A 19,392-nucleotide genomic window follows, 5' to 3' on the forward strand; every position below is an offset into this window, starting at 1 on the left:
ATAGCAGTATTAATAGTGGCTGGTTGCTGTCTTCTTCTTTTTAAGAATCAATATACATTAATGAAATTTTATATATTTATTTTGAATTATGCAGCAATGCAGTGTGGAGTCCGCTAATTTTTATAGTATTGGCTCTTGAATGTAGGAACCAAGTATTTTCCATCAGATTTAAGGTGAAGTTTGATTAGGTACACCAGATTTGCAATACTTTGCGTATTTTGTAAAGCTGATAGTGCGAAGTTAAATTTTAAAATCTGTTTTGTCAAACGATCTCAGACCTTTGCCATGTAACAGTTATAGTGTTTTTAATTATGACAGTAAGTGATAATTGTAGAACAGTTGAAAAATTCACTGATTTTGAAGTTAATGTAAAATGTTTCATATCAGATTGTGTGAGGGTGAAACCTTATTTTGAATACAATTTTCAATCAGAAGCATTCGGTCTTAGCATATCCCCTTATCAGTGCCTCATCCTCTTCCATGTCGTGTTTATTTAAATCCAATGAATATTTTTTTAAAGAAAATATTTTTCAATCAGTGGCCGAAAAATATTAATGTGCTAGGATCAGAAAAGTATTAATGTTTTTAACATGTTCATTGCGGGAAACATTGCACAGCGCTGATCCAATATCCAAAATTATTAATGAAGTTTTGCAAGGTTATTCGTTTATCAACCAATCTACTTATATTATTTGTATGAAGCTGTGCTAAGATTGAATATTTTCTGTGCCTAGTGTGGAGAGAACAGCATACCAATATTACATCCGTTGCGACTCAAGAGCTAAGGAAAATTTATTTCATTGTTTATTTGCATAGGAAATTTTATCAGTTTATTGCACAGGGCCATAGAACTCGGTGCTCACGAGACTGAGTAAATTTCACAGGGATTGATTTCATTATACTCATTGCATACTGGTTTTCCAGAATAATTTGTTTAATTTGCTTTGGATTACAGTAAAACTGATCAAGCACACCATCTGCTCAACACCACATCACACGGTAAATTTGCGTAAGACAAACATTACGCATTGCATATTCCTTGGCAGACAAAAAACATCAAAACTTTTTATAAAGAACGTTACGCAGTGTTTCACTGTCAAAGAAAGGATACATTTTACTTCATGTATCGGGAAATTGTTTGGCTTACTATAACCTGAGAACTTTTTCTCATTTACAAGTTCTGTATAATCTGTTTCACCGAAATCCTGGAATTTAGTTTCTATGTTAACTACTACTTCAATTTCTGAATACTTGCTTCTGTTCCCTCAAAATTAGTTTCAGGTACTCCTACCGAATTTATAAGGGTCTTAGCTTCCACTAAGCATTTCAGAATAATTTCCTCACATCTTAGTCTTTCAACAGTCTTAATTCAGTTGCCAATTCCGAACTTACAGCGTCTTAGACCCACAGTTTTAGTTTATAAAATGTCAAACAAGACACCTGTATGTTGGAAAATCGAATTGTACAGCTGCAGTAGAAAAAGAAAAGTTTGATCATCCAGTATACTATTTAGCCTAGTTGCTTGATGTAAGGAATTATCCCACCCTTCATTGTTTATCACATCACTAAATCAGGTCTGTATAGCGAAGAATAATGATTTCTACAGCGCGTGAATGAAAATTGCACCTTGTTTCAGATGGAAGTGGTAGTTTACATTCCCTTTCCCCCAGGAGTTCACTTCTTTTACTGGAACGGCTAAAACATGCGTGAAATCCTGATAGATTTGCCGCAAAAAGTTTTACTTGCGTAATTTTTTTGCAAGCATAGAGGAGGACTAGGTTCAACTGATGTGCGTAGTACTGGATAGATAGAGCACGAGCATACTCTTGTTTCACACTAGAACGGACACCGTAATTTTTCCCAGCATTGCGCTGCCGCCATCATATGTTTGCGATATTAATTTATTTTTATCGGTATTATAACTGCTTAGCACTTACAAGAAAACAGTGGCTTTGCCTTATGCAGTCCGGTCTTTGCGTATGTCATAAACCCTAACAATTTCTCTTGTAATTCTCCTTATTCGTTACTTACAAAACGAAAAATTACATTCATTTGACTTCTAGTTGAGAAATCCGTTGTTTAGTCGGCTTGCACTGACATAAAAGGACTATTTTTAACTTCACTTGAAATCTGTTCATTAACAACATCTGTAATACAAACCATTAGCTCATTGTGTGTGTCGGAGGAAATGCCTTTAAATATTCCATCGGAGGTTAAATGGTTTTTCAGGTATGGTTCTTCTTCTGGCAAGAAATCCAAAAGTTACAAATAATTTCATTTATTCGCTGACATCTCAGATTCGTCATGATCTCGAAGAGCTAACTCTCGCCGTTCTGAAAAGTAGGTAGTCGAAATAAATCTCTTCATTATACTTCTGTTTCGATCAACCTTCTCATTATGTTCACCCAAGTTTCCAGGCGCGTGGCTTCTGAAAGAATATGATCAGTTCTCACCGTACCTAGCTGATTGTATTTAGCCGCTGCTGTGGTATGTGAAACGAAACATTCATGCTTTTTAGCTTTCGAAAGGAAATTTTGTAGATTCTCTTCGCCTGCTCCCCACATACGCCATTCAAAATCATCATTACCCATTCCAAATAGCGAAAGATAAAAACAAAAAGGATGGTTCCGTATAACGCTGCCATCTAACCACGGTTTTGAATTGTACCACTGTGTTTGGAAACGTCTCACAAATTTTCCATAAAATTTTCTAATAGACTAGATATTGGCTTTCATTCTTTCACCAGGAGTTTATCTTCCAACGAAAGATGAGAGAAGAATGCAGGTTTTTCAGTTGAAAACACTCAGTGGATCTTGTGATGAAATGAATTCTTCCATGGCAGTTTGAGGTAGTCAGCAATACCACGCTTACAAGATAATGATTTAAATATTAGACAACTTACAGTTTTTCTTTAGACACCACAATAAAAAAAAAATTGACGATGACACCTCACACGTGATAGAGTATACCGAAATATGCTTCACTGATCAGTTAGTCACTACCACTACTTACTATATTTTAACTACAAAATGTACGTTCCAGGTTTCACCATAAGAATGTCTAATACTATTGATATGAAAACTTGAGACACGCTACAGAACTACCAATGTTTGAAAAAAGTAAATTTTAATCTGAAAAACAATCAAACTACATAGGTTCTTTTCGATCATGCTGTAACAACATCCAATGATGCATTCAAATTTATTTTCTGTGAATTATGAAAGTCTTCTTGTTCTTAGTCTTTAAATAAACACTAAAATTAAGAGTTAATGGTTTCACATTCTTCCCGGCTTGCTGCTAGCGCGCTAGACGAGGCGAAGTAATACTGTCTGTTAAGGACTTGTCATTGCAGTTAGGCGTGTATCTACCTGCTGGCGATAAGAAGATAAAAAGCAAATGCCAGCTTTCAGAAACCGTATCCACGCTGTAAAAACCACAGTCCGCCTAGTGTAAGAAACGGGCTTACTGCACATGCTCGTTACAATTACGGAGCTGCTATTGGTTGCAAAGCTAGAGGAGTGATACATTGTACTGGCGGGTGCATATTCGAAGTTCAAAAGTAAATTATTTGAAAACATTTACGAGGGTATATGGTCAGATCGGATTAAACTCAGTTGGGACGAATTATATTGTCATTTTCTGGGTAGGCTCAGCTTAGAGCCTTAATGGATGCTTCGCCACTGGCCCGGGATGGCATACCATGAAGGGCAACTTAACGGAGCGTAGATAATTGTGGAGGTACCGCCGTGCTGTAAGAATGCCGCGGATGCCAACCAAAGGCGTTCTGCTATGAAAAGAAATGGCACACCAGATCATCACCCCCCGTCGCCAGATCTATGGCGGGCGATAGTCAGAGTGGTATCCCATAGTTGTCCGGGGCAGTTCGAAGCGAAACTCATCACTGAAGACATTTCTACTCTAGTCATCGAGATACAAAAAAAAAAAAAAAAAAAATTCAAATGGCTCTAAGCACTATAAGACTTAACATCTGAGGTCATCAGTCCTCTAGACTTAGAACTACTTAAACCTAACTAACCTAAGGACATCACACACATTCATGCCTGAGGCAGGATTCGAACTTGCGACCGTAGCAGCAACGCGGTTCCGGACTGAAGCGCCTAGAACCGCTCGGCCACAGGGGCCAGACCGAAGAATTGTCTGGAGGTGCCCTGCACAGCGGAAAGATGCCAACGTGGCTGTCGCCCGCATATGGCCCGACAATTATGAGTGATGGTCTGGGGTGCCCCTTTTGTTATCCACACCATACTTAGCTAGAGTGGTACGCCGGCGATGTTCTACTCACAGTTTTGTTGCCCTTCACGGCAAGCCATTTTGGGCTGACATTTCAGCAAGATTACTCCCGCCCGCACGCGGCGAGAGTTTATTGCTTGTCTTTGTGCTTTCCAAACCCTACTTTCGCCAGCAAGGTTGCCAGATCTCTTCCCGGTTGAGAATATTTTGAGCTTTACAGGCAGGGCCCTCCAACGAGCTCAGGGTTTTGTCGACCTAAAGCACCAATTGGACAGAATTTGCCGCTATATCCCTCAGGGGGACATCCGACAATAACTGCTTGCATAAGAACCAGAAGACGACAAACACGTTATTAATTTAGTCAATTTGTGAACCTCAGTCCCTTGAATAAATCATCGAATTTATCTGAAAATGTAACCATTTGTTTGTCCCTACATATGCATCATACCTACTGATTTCCGTCCTATTCGGATAATTCCTACTAAGTGCGTCGTTTTTTTGTCTTAGGTGTATATGACGGTTCTGTACTCACAAAACTAAATTTCAAACACAATTAAGCCATTTACTACAAAACCTTCTTCCACAGACCAATGCCAAATGTATATGGTCCATCATCTTTAATTTGGATTGTTATAAAAGTTTAAAAATTGTTTAACCTTCCAGTGACTTACAACAGCGATACAAGTCACGTAGCCAAACTGTTTAGTAATAATATTACTGGTATTAAAAAAAATATATTATCATACTTTTTAATCACGTTTGTTGGGAGCAAAGTTTCTGAAATTGTAAAATAGTGCGTAGAAAATTTTTGCTTGCTTAATAGAGAATTTGTGTCCACCAACCAGCATCAGATTCCCATCAGACCGACGGCATTGGTTTGATGCCAGTGAACTATCTCAAAATTACAGTTTGCGTAATACTTTGGCCGGATACTGATAGAAACGATCGATAACAGAGATCTCAGGGCCACTGAAATAAAAGTTTGATAAAGTAAATGCCGATTGAACATTAGTAGCGTTCGGCTGTGGCCACCAAACAAGTCATGGGCAACTCTCCTTCGCTGCAGCCTGAAAAAGTTCTAAAATCCAACATAATAAATTGAGATGTGGCATTAATGAAAGAGGAAAGGATGTTTCTTGATTCAAACACGGCTGTTATCATTAAATTAACGTAATTATTTAACCAAAAGAAGTTACAGATACCAGAGCAACTCTTATATTTGATGAGACAGCAATCAAAAACGAGAGAAAGAGAGAGAGAGAGAGAAAGAGAGAGAGAGAGAGAGCGCATAGCTCGTGCTTTCGTACAGTCAAAACAAATTACGGCGCCTGCCTTCAAGTTGCTTTACTGAACATCTTTTAACAAGTTTCGATATACAAACATATCTCTGGAACATTCTTTATATGAGAAATATAAAAATACATTTTTGTATTAAATTATGACCTTTTCTTCTTACATTATAGATTTTTTTACACAAACCAATTTTTTTCGTAATGTCTTTTAGCATCAATAAAACGTTTGGGGCATATTTTATTAATTATTCAAAAAAGCAACACTTCCGTAAGTAGTGGGGAGCAGGCGTGGTAACTGCGACGATAAATAATCTCCCGCACTCGCTTCACTTACTTGTACTCTCGCAGCTCATGCACAATGCGTTGGGCACAGAGTGCGTTTAACTGAAATCTGATCTGGCAAAGATACAGTTGTCCTCCCTGTGGTAGGACAGCGATATTATTGGGCGGGGGTGGGGGGGGGGGTAGAGCCAGTGGTTCTACGTCCCTACATTTCATTGCCCCTTGAACGCTTGCTTCTTATAGTGTCGTGGGGTTTCCTACGAGCAGTGGCGCACTAAACCTGTCTGAGGCCCAGCCCAGCAAAACGGATTGAGGCTCCCCTTGCTGCCCCCTCCTTCCCTCCTCGCCACACAGGAGTTCTCCGAGTGTTTCAAACGCAAACGGAAGGAAGTCCCACATTGCTTATCATCTTCATTTTGTGTCGCGATAATTTACAAGGTATAACGTTATTTTACGACACCGAAAGTGACTGCTCTCGTGACCTCGTTGCTATTATTTAATAACTATGTAGCCCCAAATCTATTATTTATGTTTCGCAATTAAGTCGGCATAGAGCGAGCGGGGTGTATAAAAATGAATCCTTATTTCCCAAACGAAGAGGAAGGTCACTGTCTACATAAAACTTCGTTCAGTGCATGGTGGTGGGTACGTTACTTACGGATTTCAACAAAAGCCACAGTGTTGCTCCGATCTTCATGAAATTTTGTACATTTGATCTTCAAAACAAGTGGAACCTCACCGTCTACGTGGAATTCCATACGGTGCATTGCGGAGGGTACCTTACAACAGAATTACACACCATTTGACTGATCAGCTTGGGAGTTGGCTCATGTATGAATGTTTTCGTGGTGAAGGCATTTATACAAGCCAACGTAAGCTGGATGGCGGGGGGTTGGCCTACCTTTAAATAAATTCAACATCGTTTCGTCAATCAGCATGAAAGTTGGCAGATATACATATTTTTTCACAGACAGAGAAAGAGGAGATAGCATGACGGAGGCGGAGGAGGAGATATACGGAGAGAGGAGAACGTGAGGTGGGTGTGGAGGGGGCAGGAGGTGCATCCAGAGAAGTGATAGAAGCAGATTAAAAGAGAGAGGGAGCAACAGGTAAACAGAGAAAGGGGGAAGGTGGTGAATGACTAATGGAACACTGTAATTAATACATAAATTAGAGGTGTCATTGTGAATTTGATGTACTATTACAAAAAGCGGAGGAGGAGGTGGACAGAGACGGAAAGATAGATGGAGAAGGAGAGGTAGATGAAGTGTTGTGAGAGAGGGGGCAGATGGAGGAGACGGAAAGAGAAATGGATGGGCGGAAGGAGGAGGTGGATAGAGAGACGAGATAGGACTAAATGGACGAAAGAGGTAAGGGAAGAGGGGATGAACTGACACAAAACTGGGGTGAATAAATATCTGGGCAACGTCGGGTTTACTGTTAGTAATTAGATAAAGATTTACGCGACAATGGGCGTGTTCATCTGAAAGAAATTATAGATTATTTTCCTATGGTTAGATGCGGCGTTTAAAGTCTCGATAACTGGAGTGTTGTTCTTGATGTCTACATACGATAAAATTCGATGCGTAATATAGATGACTCCACCAAAGTTCATCTAGTTGGAATTTCATCTTTATAAAATGAACTACATAATAATCAGCTGAAAAATGCTCCTGTTGGAGCACAATAAAGGCAAATATTATCGTGTTTAAAAGACTCCGACAGAAAAGTGGGCAACCAGCTGTCTGAGTCCTCATTCCGCCTTCCTCACCAAAAATTCTGAAAGCTTCACACGACGAGTGACCATGTTATGTAAGAAATTTACCAAGTAAAATTTCTGTTTAGTTGAGTTAAAGATTCAATAAATAGCAGATTTTGTATTGTTGTTGTTGTAGTTGTGGTCTTCAGTCCTGAGACTGGTTTGATGCAGCTCTCCGAGCTACTCTATCCTGTACAAGCTTCTTCATCTCCCAGTACTTACTGCAACCTACATCCTTCTGAATCTGCTTAGTGTATTCATCTCTTGGACTCCCTCAACGATTTTTACTCTCCACGCTGCCCTCCAATGCTAAATTTGTGATCCCTTTGTGGCCCAGAACATGTCCTATCAACCGGTCTCTTCTTCTTCTCAAGTTGTGCCACCAACTCCTCTTCTCCCCAATGCTATTCAATACCTGCTCATTAGTTAAGTGATCTACCCATCTAATCTTCAGCATTCTTCTGTAGCACCACATTTCGAAAGCTTCTATTCTCTTCTTGTCCAAGCTATTTATCGTCCATGTTTCACTTCCATACATGGCTATACTCCATACAAATACTTTCAGAAACGACTTCCTGACACTTAAATCTATACTCGATGTTGCCGGTGGGAGTGGCCGAGCAGTTCTAGGCGCTACAGTCTGGAACCGCGTTGCTGCTACGGTCGCAGGTTCGAATACTGCCTCGGGCATGGATGTGTGTGATGTCCTTAGGTTAGTTAGGTTTAAATAGTTCTAAGTTCTAGGGGACTGATGACCTCAGAAGTTAAGTCCCATAATGCTCAGAGCGATTTGAGCCATATTCTCGATGTTAACAAATTTCTCTTCTTCAGAAACGCTTTCTTTGCCATTGCCAGTCTACCTTTTATATCCTCTCTACTTCGACCATCATCAGTTATTTTGCTCCCCAAATAGATAAACTCCTTTACTACTTAAGTGTCTCATTTCCTAATCTAAGTCCCTCAGCATCACCCGACTTAATTCGACTACATTCCATTATCCTCGTTTTGCTTTTGTTGATGTTCATCTTATATCCTCCTTTCAAGACACTGTCCAGTCCGTTCAACTGCTCTTCCAAGTCCTTTGCTGTCTCTGACAGAATTACAATGTCATCGGTGACCCTCAAAGTCTTTATTTCTTCTCCATGGATTTTAATACCTACTCCGAACTTTTCTTTTGTTTCCTTTAATCCTTGCTCAATATACAGATTGAATAGCATCGGGGAGAGGCTACAACTCTGTCTCACTCCCTTTCCAACCATTGCTTCCCTTTCATGCCCCTGACTCATATAACTGCCATCTGGTTTCTGTACAAATTGTAAATAGCATTTCGCTCTCTGTATTTTACCCCTTCCACGTTTAGAATTTGAAAGAGAGTATTCCAGTCAACATTGTAAAAGCTTTCTCTAAGTCTACAAATGCAAGAAACGTAGGTTTGCCTTTCCTTAATCTTTTTTCTTAAATAAGTCGTAGGGTCAGTATTGCCTCACGTGTTCCAACATTTCTACGGAATCCAAACTGATATTCCCCGAGGTCGGCTTCTACCAGTCGGCTTCTACCAGTTAGTATTTTGCAGCTGTGACTTATTAAACTGATAGTTCGGTAATTTCCACATCTGTCAACACCTGCTTTCTTTGGGATTGGAATTATTATATTCTTCTTGAAATCTGAGGGTATTTCGCCTGTCCCATACATCTTGCTCACCAGATGGTGGAGTTTTGTCAGGACTGGCTCTCCTAAGGCCGTCAGTAGTTCTAATGGAATGTTGTCTACTTCTGGGGCCTTGTTTCGACTCAGGTCTTTCAGTGATCTGCCAAACTCTTCACGCAGTATCGTATCTCCCATTTCATCTTCATCTACATCCTCTTCCATTTCCATAATATTATCCAAGTACATCGCCCTTGTATAGACGCTCTATATACTCCTTCCACCTTTCTGCTTTCCCTTCTTTACTTAGAACTGGGTTTCCATCTGAGCTCTTGGTATTCATACAAGTCGTTCTCGTTTCTCCAAAGGTCTCTTTAATTTTCCTGTAGGCAGTATCTATCTTACCCCTAGTGAGATAAGCCTCTACATCCTTGCATTTGTCCTCTAGCCATACCTGCTTAGCCATTTTGCACTTCCTGCCGATCTCATTTTTGAGACGTTTGTATTCCTTTTTGTCTGCTTCATTTGCTGCATTTTTATATTTTCTCCTTTCATCAATTAAATTCAATATTTCTTCTGTTACCCAAGGATTTCTACTAGCCCTCGTCTTTTTACCAACTTGATCCTCTGATGCCTTCACTACTTCATCCCTCAGAGCTGCCCATTCTTCTTCTACTGTGTTTCTTTCCCCCATTCGTGATAATTGTTCCCTTATGCTCCCCCTGAAACTCTTTACAACCTCTGGTTTAGTCAGTTTATCCAGGTCCCGTCTTCTTAAATTCCCACCGTTTTGCAGTTTCTTCAGTTTTAATCTACAGTTCATAACCAATAGATGCTGGTCTGAGTCCTCATCTGCCCCTGGAAATGTCTTAGAATTTAATACCTGGTTCTTGAATCTCTGTCTTACCATTATATAATCTATCTGATACCTTCTAGTATCTCCAGGATGCTTCCACGTGTACAATCTTCTTTTATGATTCTTGAACCAAGTGTTAGCTATGATTAAGTTATGCTCTGTGCAAAATTCTACCAGACGACTTCCTCTTTCATTTCTTATCCCCAATCCATATTCACCTACTATATTTCCTTCTCTTCCTCTTCCTACTCTCGAATTCCAGTCACCCGTGACTATTAAATGTTCGTCTCCCTTCACGACCCGAAAAATATTGTTTATCTCATCATACATTTCATCAATTTCTTCATCATCTGCAGAGCTAGTTGGAATATAAACGTTTACTACTGTAGTAGGCGTGGGCTTCGTGTCTATCTTGGCCACAATAATGCGTTCACTATGCTGTTTGTAGTAGCTTACCCGCACTCCTATTTTTTTATTCATTGTTAAACCTACTCCTGCATTACCCCTATATAATTTTGTATTTATAACCCTGTATTCACCTGACCGAAAGTCTTGTTCCTCCTGCCACCTAACTTCACTAATTCCCACTATATCTAACTTTAATCTATCCATTTCCCTTTTTAAATTTTCTAACCTACCTGCCTGATTAAGGGATCTGACATTCCACTCTTCGATCCGTAGAACGCCAGTTTTCTTTCTTCTGATCACGACGTCCTCTTGAGTGGTCCCCGCCCGGAGATCCGAATGGGGGACTATTTTACCTCCGGAATATTTTACCCAAGAGGACGCCATCACCATTTAATCACACAGTGAAGCTGCATGCCCTCGGGAATAATTACGGCTGTAGTTTCCCCTTGCTTTCAGCCGTTCGCAGTACCAGCACAGCAAGGCCGTTTTGGTTAGTGTTACAAGGCCAGATCAATCAATCATCCAGACTGTTGTCCCAACAACCACTGAAAAGGCTGCTGCCCCTCTTCAGGAACCACATGTTTGTCTGGCCTCTCAACAGATACCCCTCCGTTGCGGTTGCACCTACGATAAGGCCATCTGTATCGCTGAGGCATGCAAGCCTCCCCACCAAAGGCAAGGTCCATGGTTCATGGGAGGGGAATTTTGCATTAGAACTTTAGAAATACCGTTAAAAGCATACTTTTGTGAATGAGATCCACCAAATACAAATAATTAGTTTCGTATGACATATATGACGAAACTCCAGAATCGCCAAGTTAACTTTGCGAAATTATTGATGCTGGTAAAATGTGTGCTTGATTTACACATACCGTTTTGAAATATCAATATTTTTAAGGCCCACTGCAAACTCCAGAATTTTTCACACAGAACATCACGGTAAATTTTTTATCATCCAACTTTTCGACCTCTAGACCCCCTCCGTGGTGACGCTCGTGTTTCCGACTACAAATAAATATCGTAACCATGAACTTTCCGACTGACATGAAAATAAGAACATCCCTTCACATTTTATCCAGGCTTAGGACTGGCTATGCACGTAGCACATAGGCATGTTTAAAATTTTTTTTCTTTCATTTTTCATTTTATTTAGTTTTTGTTGTTTTTGCTGTTGTTGTTCAACATTACAATAGCAAATTGAAGACCTTTTTTCCTTATGAAACGTAATTTCTTATTCAATTTTTTGTAAAAAGTCTAGAGATTTTTAACACCTTTTTAAATCTCCAGAGTCTTCATTTGTTTTCATAATGTCTTTTAATCTTTTGTCAAGATCTATGTACCTTTTCTTTCTTTTTTGAAGAGGTAGCCCAATGGAATATTTTTTAATTTCAAAAATAGCGTTCACTGCCTCTTCCTTCAGCCTCTGAATTAGAAAGTACACATTTGGATGTTTCTGATTTATTGAGGAGTTCAGTTTTCTATGCCAACCTTTGACAGCATTCGTCGTTCTGTGTCGTTGCTTAAAACCATTCCACATTTCAATAGATATATTAGGATTTTCCATCCACTGATCAACCACATAGTCTGTAAATGCTGTGATCTTGTCTCCATTGGGCATTTGTTCCATTATTAAAATCCACGCTTCATCGATAGTGTTACATGGAAGATGTGAAATTGCAGCACACATGCGACAAAACAATCGCACTTCCTCCCTATCCCTGTAGTCTTCCGTTAATCCCAGTCCCTGTATCTTCTTCCACAGACACTGGTTAAAGAGAAAATTACAGCCGGAAAGTTGTGGTTCAGGGAACACTGAATTCGTTGCTTTAATTGTAGCCATTTCAAAATCTAGCACTGCAGTTTTTGGTGACCACCCAAGCATCTTAGATTTCAATCCAGAAAAAGTCTTTCGTATGAATTTTGACTTTTGTCTGGCAGCAAAGCAAATAAAACAGGAAATATCTTAGTTGCCTCATCTGTACTTCCGATGTCGACATGGATTGTGTACAATTGTTTGAACTGTTTCGAACAGCTGTCAAATGTCCCATCCATAAGCACAGTTCCATTGCCACAAAGGATTTTCTCTGCTTCTTCGCAAGCAAATACTAGAAGTCTCTTGCCTGGAACAGAGCCATCATCAATCTTCAAAAAACTACTACCTTCCGTTAATTTCAAAAGGTGAATTTCCGAACTAGAGCCAGGGTTCTGTGTTGTCCCAATAGCTCCTCTTCTCGCCTTACACAATTGAATCTTGGAGCTGTCTTAATTCGGAATATTTTCACGAATTCTAATCCTTTATCTGTCAAATCTTAAAATTCCTGCTTAAAGGTTTGGGCTACAGGTACTGTCTTTTCTTCACGAACTCTTTTTCTGCAATTATGTAGTCTTTTCTTTATCTCCACATCTGTTTTGCCAGGTGGAGAAGAATGTTGCTGTTGAGCAACGATTTCACCATATGCAATTTATAAACGATCTTTGCACCTACTCCATTCATAATTGACGCACATCCAGTTCGTATATTCTTCATTTTTCCTATAAATACGGTAGCGATGACCATCCTTGATAAGACACGGTCTCCCTTTCGTTGTCGTTATCACTTCCATCGTGTACACTGCGTAGAACAGAAGTCGTATAGAAAAACGCACGGAACGAAAGCTATCGACGACGACACTGTCTGAGAAACGGTGACAACTCCTGCACTGAGGGTGAGCGACTGGGATAGACAAGCAGTGGGGGAGGCTCAGTTTGCAAACACCTCGTTACGGAACCGGTTGCTCGGGACAGCTTCGCTACCTGCTGCACCCTTGCAGGAAACCCCACGGTAGGAAACCCCACGTAGCCCTTCTTATTTTGTCTCTAGAAATACAGAACAAGGTTTCAACTGTGGTAAGATTAGTGTACACTGTGTTACAGAGGAGTAAATAAACATCGTATTCCAGCAGAATTATTAGCTATACACACTGTCCACATGGCAGTTCTTTTTAGACAAAATGTTCAGTACATTCACTTTACATTTCATTGTCTTTGTGTATTTGTTCCTAAAGTTTGTTCAAATACATTAAAACTGTTTTTATAGAAAATTCCACAAATTTTAGTAGACACAGAGAAATACAATTTTTCAAACGTACGTTCTTTCTGAGTTTCTTGTGTGTTTTTGATCTTTCGTCTTTTTACTGATTTTTCCTATGAGAATCTTGATGGACTTGTCCACAGCTACGAAACACGCGCGGCGTGTCTGATTGACACATCACAACACTTCCTCAATTGCGACTGCCTGCTGAAGAGCAGGCGAACCCGTCTGCTCGCGCGGTGACCTCTGGCAGCGACTCCAGGAAACCCGCTGCCCAGCTGGGCAGCTATCGCAGCTGGAATGTGTGTGAGTGGCTCTGGCGGCTGGCCACACCCCCCACTCCTGCATGCCCCATACACGTGGCGACTGGCTGCCGCCTTTGATACATGAAAATCAAAGCAAAGCAGTATCAGTTCTGCAGAACTTAGTTAAATATCGCAAAGCTGCCCTAGGGAAAAATTTGGTTAGTACAACAGTGTTCACTTTCACTATTTTCTTTCTTGTGTATTGTTCTTGCGATCCAGGTCTATCTTTAGGGAATGTCAGTTCTCACTAGTTTGTAGTTAGCACTACTGTCTACATATCATAGCGTATTTTCAAACTTAGTTGAATTCGTCAACAAACAACACTCGTTCATGCTTTTCAGTGTTCACCACACGCATGTCAAGAACTTCTCCACAGAGCCAGTGCTTACAGTTGTTACTTAAAAAAATTCATTCAGTGTATAATGGCAAAGAATGTGTGCAGCGACAATTAATCACACTTTCACGCGGTATTTGTTTATTGACGAGGAGGTTTTTTACTAGACCATTACCTCGCCAGTGCAATAATATCTTTTATTAGTTCACTAAGTCACTTTTGTGTGCGGATACACGTTGTAATGTTGATGCATTAAGTTGTTCTGAGAGCGGTGCTGATAATCAAGATAATAAAAGCGGGTTAAAAGCTGTGAGCTATCTGGGGAAGTTATCCTTGCATTACTGAACAACTGTTTCACCAGGTATCCAGTCCAGTTTACCAAATTGCCAACCAGACTAACATTAATTATAATCTTTTAATAGTCATCTTACGACAACTGGTGATATATATAAATAGAATTTAAATAAAAAGAAATAAATCAGTTTATATTTAGACATTTATTTTAACATTGATCATTGTACCGTTAAAATTTCAGCATATTAAACTTGATTCATAACTAAACTGGTGCCTTATTTAGGATTGTGAAAATGTGAGTTGTAATCTTACAGAACACATCAAATATGGAGCCAAGATTGGGAGACTGCATACAGCACTGCATTCATAAAATAACACACGAAGAACGTTGAAACATGTGCAAGAGGAAATTAACCATAACCAACCGATTCAATTTTCACCCAAAGAAGTTACGGTCATAGCACAATCCTGTCTGTCATGAAATTACCACACACTGGTATACTAAATTCATACTAATTGTCTGTGAAATCTTCTCGAAAAGAATACCTGAGGGCTACTTGATGATTACACCACATGCTTCACGTGATCAACTTGGTTTACACAAAGAGTGTAACTCCACAATAATTTTGAGAATTAAAATAAATTGCATCGAAAAGAAAAACCTCAACTGGTTACTATCATCATACTATTAACCTGATGGGTCAAACAATTATATAAGCATGTGGTACTGGTCTCACAAAGTACACTCCACATGGGTTGAACATAAAGAGAAGTTGCTATATTGAAAAATATTGTCAAGACGAGACGTTATAATCTCACACACATTCGCATTTAAGATTGATGATCTTAGAGTTATGGATCATCAACACATGGTTCCACTTTGCTCACAAAGTAATGACTAAGCAACTACTGGAAGATATTCTGAAATTCACACTCGAATTACACTGAGTTGCAATCTAATATAACATAAGATATTTTAGATCTAAACCTGAAACAAAGGTGATTAAATTTCCAGTTAGGCTGAACTTAAGAAATCCATTGTCCTCGCGGACAGACTGCCGTCGGCCCCTACTGATGGTACCTCACAGATACAAATGGAAGTGACCATAGAGGCAGCTTCCTATACCAACATGACAAGGGACAGACAGGACCATACTAAGAATAGAAACCTCTTTGCTTTTAGAAAGCGTAGCTACCTGTTCCGACGTTGGTCCTACTGTTCTCTAGCAGACAGGCTTGTCTGCTACCATCAAGCATACAACTAGAAATAGATTTGCTCATTCATCCTTTCACACAGAAGGGAAGGGGGATGACAGTATCTTATCATATACAGTATATAAAAGAAAGCGTATGTAGGTTCCGTATGAGACTGTGTGGCATGAATTACATATAAACTGTGTTTTAAAGTGTAGTAGTGTGACAGATCGTTCGTGATTATGTGTAAAAGTAACGCATTACACTGCTCACTCTCCTCCCAGATAGTCAGAAACACCACAGTAAATTTAGAAGTGGCATGTATTCCGTAAATGACAACAGAGTTAAGAAATTGAAAGGACAGGAATCCAACAGAGACCTTTCAACGTGTCAACGTGCGTGTACACATCGAAAGCAAGTCATGTGCACAGAACTTCTCACTGCATTGTCTGGCATGCAGTTCACACTGGTGAGTTCGACGTACAAGCTGTTCACTTTACGTAACGTTCATTTACTTTGTACGTTTTAGATTCACAACGTCACTCGCTCGAGTGTCCTACTGCGAACATTGTCCACCAGCTCACATCGCAATCTTCACGTGTAAAAAGACTCACAAATAATTGAGTCCCTTTTTCTTACCCACACAAGTCTGTCTGTTCCCTGGGTCGCATTTACTTCCTGTACAAATTAGTTACTATAGTTTTTACATTTGTCTTTCTTACAAGTGGCATACATGACATGAGTAAAGTGTCGCTCGTGTATTTTTGGTATGTTAGCCGTGTTTGTTACAACGCATTGCTCGTGGTCTGAAGTTCACAAATTCTTTTCTTCCATCTCTTTATGTTCCACAGATTGAGTACCATTATCTAGGTTATCGTCATGTTACCTGGTACCCACGAAATAATCCTATATAGCTACGGATTGCCAAAGAGCAAAGCACAAACAATATCCAAACAGTGCAGATCACGAAATTAACGTATGCCTCCGAAATCGAATGTGGCAAAAATCTAAACTCGTGCTCCACATAAACTCACATAAACTCACATAACTCATAGTTTCATATCATTTCCCACATAACGGATCATGCTGATTAAATTGTGTCACTATACTTTTGCATAGCAGACCTCTATTTCACGATAGAATTCATATCAACTCATATGAAACAAATAAGTAAGAGGTGAGCACACACACAAATATTTGCATACAAATTGAAATATCAGTTCAATATCACCTTGTAATGGCTTTCGCTTGACTTATCAACTATAAATGCTATCTTTCGTACTGCCCACATACTAATATTTATAGTCAGAGTGTAGTTCTTGCTTGGCCTGTATATCTTCCCTTCAATAAATGTTCAGTTCAATTTAGTGTCACTCTATATAGCACAAATATGACCAGAGAATGCACTCTGTTAACATATAGTTCACTACCGGGTTTGACTAATTGTTCTTTGTCAGTATTCAATGTATATCACATATTTATACCATAGAGATTAAACTTAAATGTTTATCACAAGCTAACTATTTACACTGAATATTACAGTCTCTTTCTCTAGACACAGTTAGCTGCAAGTAACAGTTCATCTGTTTGTGTTGGTACTAGGCAACAAATTGTAAAAACATAGCTGTAGTTCTCATTTGGCTTTTGTTCGTCATTTTCCCTTATACTATACTTTAAATGACTTATACATGAGTATATTCCAGAATAAACGTCTCAGACTGCTAGAGTTTGTGTAACTAAAGCTGAAAATAATCCTTTCTTTTACAAAATACTCACTCCTCATTTTCATATTTCGCAGTTCTAGTGTTGCAGCGAGATATTTTCGCAATACATAGTCACCTTTGACAAGATACACACACCTCCATGTTGTTGTTGTTGTTGTTGTTGTTGTTGTGGTGGTCTTCAGTCCTGACACTGCTTTGATCCAGCTCTCCATGCTACTCTATCCTGTGCAAGTTTCTTCATCTCCCAGTACCTACTGCAACCTACATCCTTTTGAATCTGCTTAGTGTATTCACCTCTTGGTCTCCCTCTACGATTTTTACCCTCCCCGCTGCCCTCCAATACTAAATTGGTGATCCTTTGATGCCGCAGAACACGTCCTACCAACCGATCCCTTCTTCTGGTCAAGTTGTGCCACAAGCTCCCCTTCTCCCCAATTCTATTCAATACCTCTTCATTAGTGTTATGTCCTAGCCAGTAATGCCACCCGAGCCCGCTGCCAAAAGGTTGGCAGCATCAAAGTCCGGACGCCGTCCGCATAAGCAGCGCCAGCGAGACAGCAAATCGCCGCAAGTCTGCGCGCGCCACCGCTGGCTTTTGGCTTCTTAAGCGCTGGAGTCGCGAGCGCTAGGACAGTTCTGTATTCGCCGCTCAGTTGTATACTCGCCACCGAATTGTGTACTTGCTAGTCAGTTGTGTGTTCATCGCAGCAGAGTTGTTGTTTGTCGTCAGCCGACGCTGACCTAGCCGCTCCGACTCGAACTAGACAGATTTCTGTAGACACCGAGTTCACTACTGTGTTACTGTATCTTCATTAATAAAAGATAAGTACCGACCATTATTTAATATGAGTGTTTGGGTTTTCATCTTTCTGTTCACTGTTCCAGCGGACCGGTCGGCCCGCTATTAAAAGTGTGGCGGTGACTTCGTAAGCCATTTCTACAGCCAAGTGTTTGTCGCTACGAACACCGCCACAAAACTGGCGACGAGGATGGGATACCTCCGTGACGCATATTTGCAATTGCCCCTCGACGAGCAATCACAACAGTATTTTGTCATAAACACGTCGTTGGGGTTGTTCCGTTTTCTGCGTTTGCCTTTTGGTTGTGCGTCAGCTCCAGCTGTTTTTCAGCGTTTTTTGTCACAACTTCTGGCTAATGTGCCATCGTGTTGCAACTATTTAGACGATATTGTTGTGTCCGGTCGGACGCCTGCTGAACATTTCCGTAATTTGGAGTGTTTGTTTAAAGTGTTGTCTCAGGCAGGCCTACGTTGCAACATCGATAAATGTTCATTTTTCCTTACGGAGATGGAGTATCTGGGACATGTTATTAATGCTCAAGGCATTCATCCCTCCCAGTCACATTTAGCAGCTATTCGTGATTTGCCCGCCCCTCGCAATCTGCAGGAATTGCAAGCAGTTCTTGGCAAATTGACATATTATATTAGGTTTATACCTAATGCATCACAGATTGCTGCACCGTTGCATCGTCTCCGCCGTAAGAATGTTCCGTTTGTGTGGTCAGCTGATTGCCAATCAGCCTTTCAGCAGCTTAAAGAGGCTTTATTGAATGATCGTTGTCTGGTCCATTACGACCCTAACAAGCCTCTGGTATTAGCTTGTGATGCCTCTTCTTACGGCCTCGGTGCTGTGTTGTCTCACCGCGTCGGTAACACCGAACGTCCTATTGCGTTCGCATCTAAATTGCTAAACAAAGCTCAGTGTAATTATAGCCAATTGGACAAGGAAGCGTTGGCTATTGTGTTCGGTGTCACAAAATTCCATCACTACCTCTATGGTAGACCATTCTATTTAGTAACAGATCACAAGCCCCTGACGTCGCTGTTTCATCCGTCTAAACCAGTTCCTCAGCGGACAGCTCAGAGACTACAACGTTGGGCTCTTTTGTTATCACAATACCAGTATGAGATACTGTATCGCCCTACAGCTCAGCATGCAAACGCTGACGCGCTTTCTAGA

This window comes from Schistocerca piceifrons, chromosome 5 (assembly GCF_021461385.2).
Source record: "Schistocerca piceifrons isolate TAMUIC-IGC-003096 chromosome 5, iqSchPice1.1, whole genome shotgun sequence".
NCBI lineage: Eukaryota > Metazoa > Arthropoda > Insecta > Orthoptera > Acrididae > Schistocerca > Schistocerca piceifrons.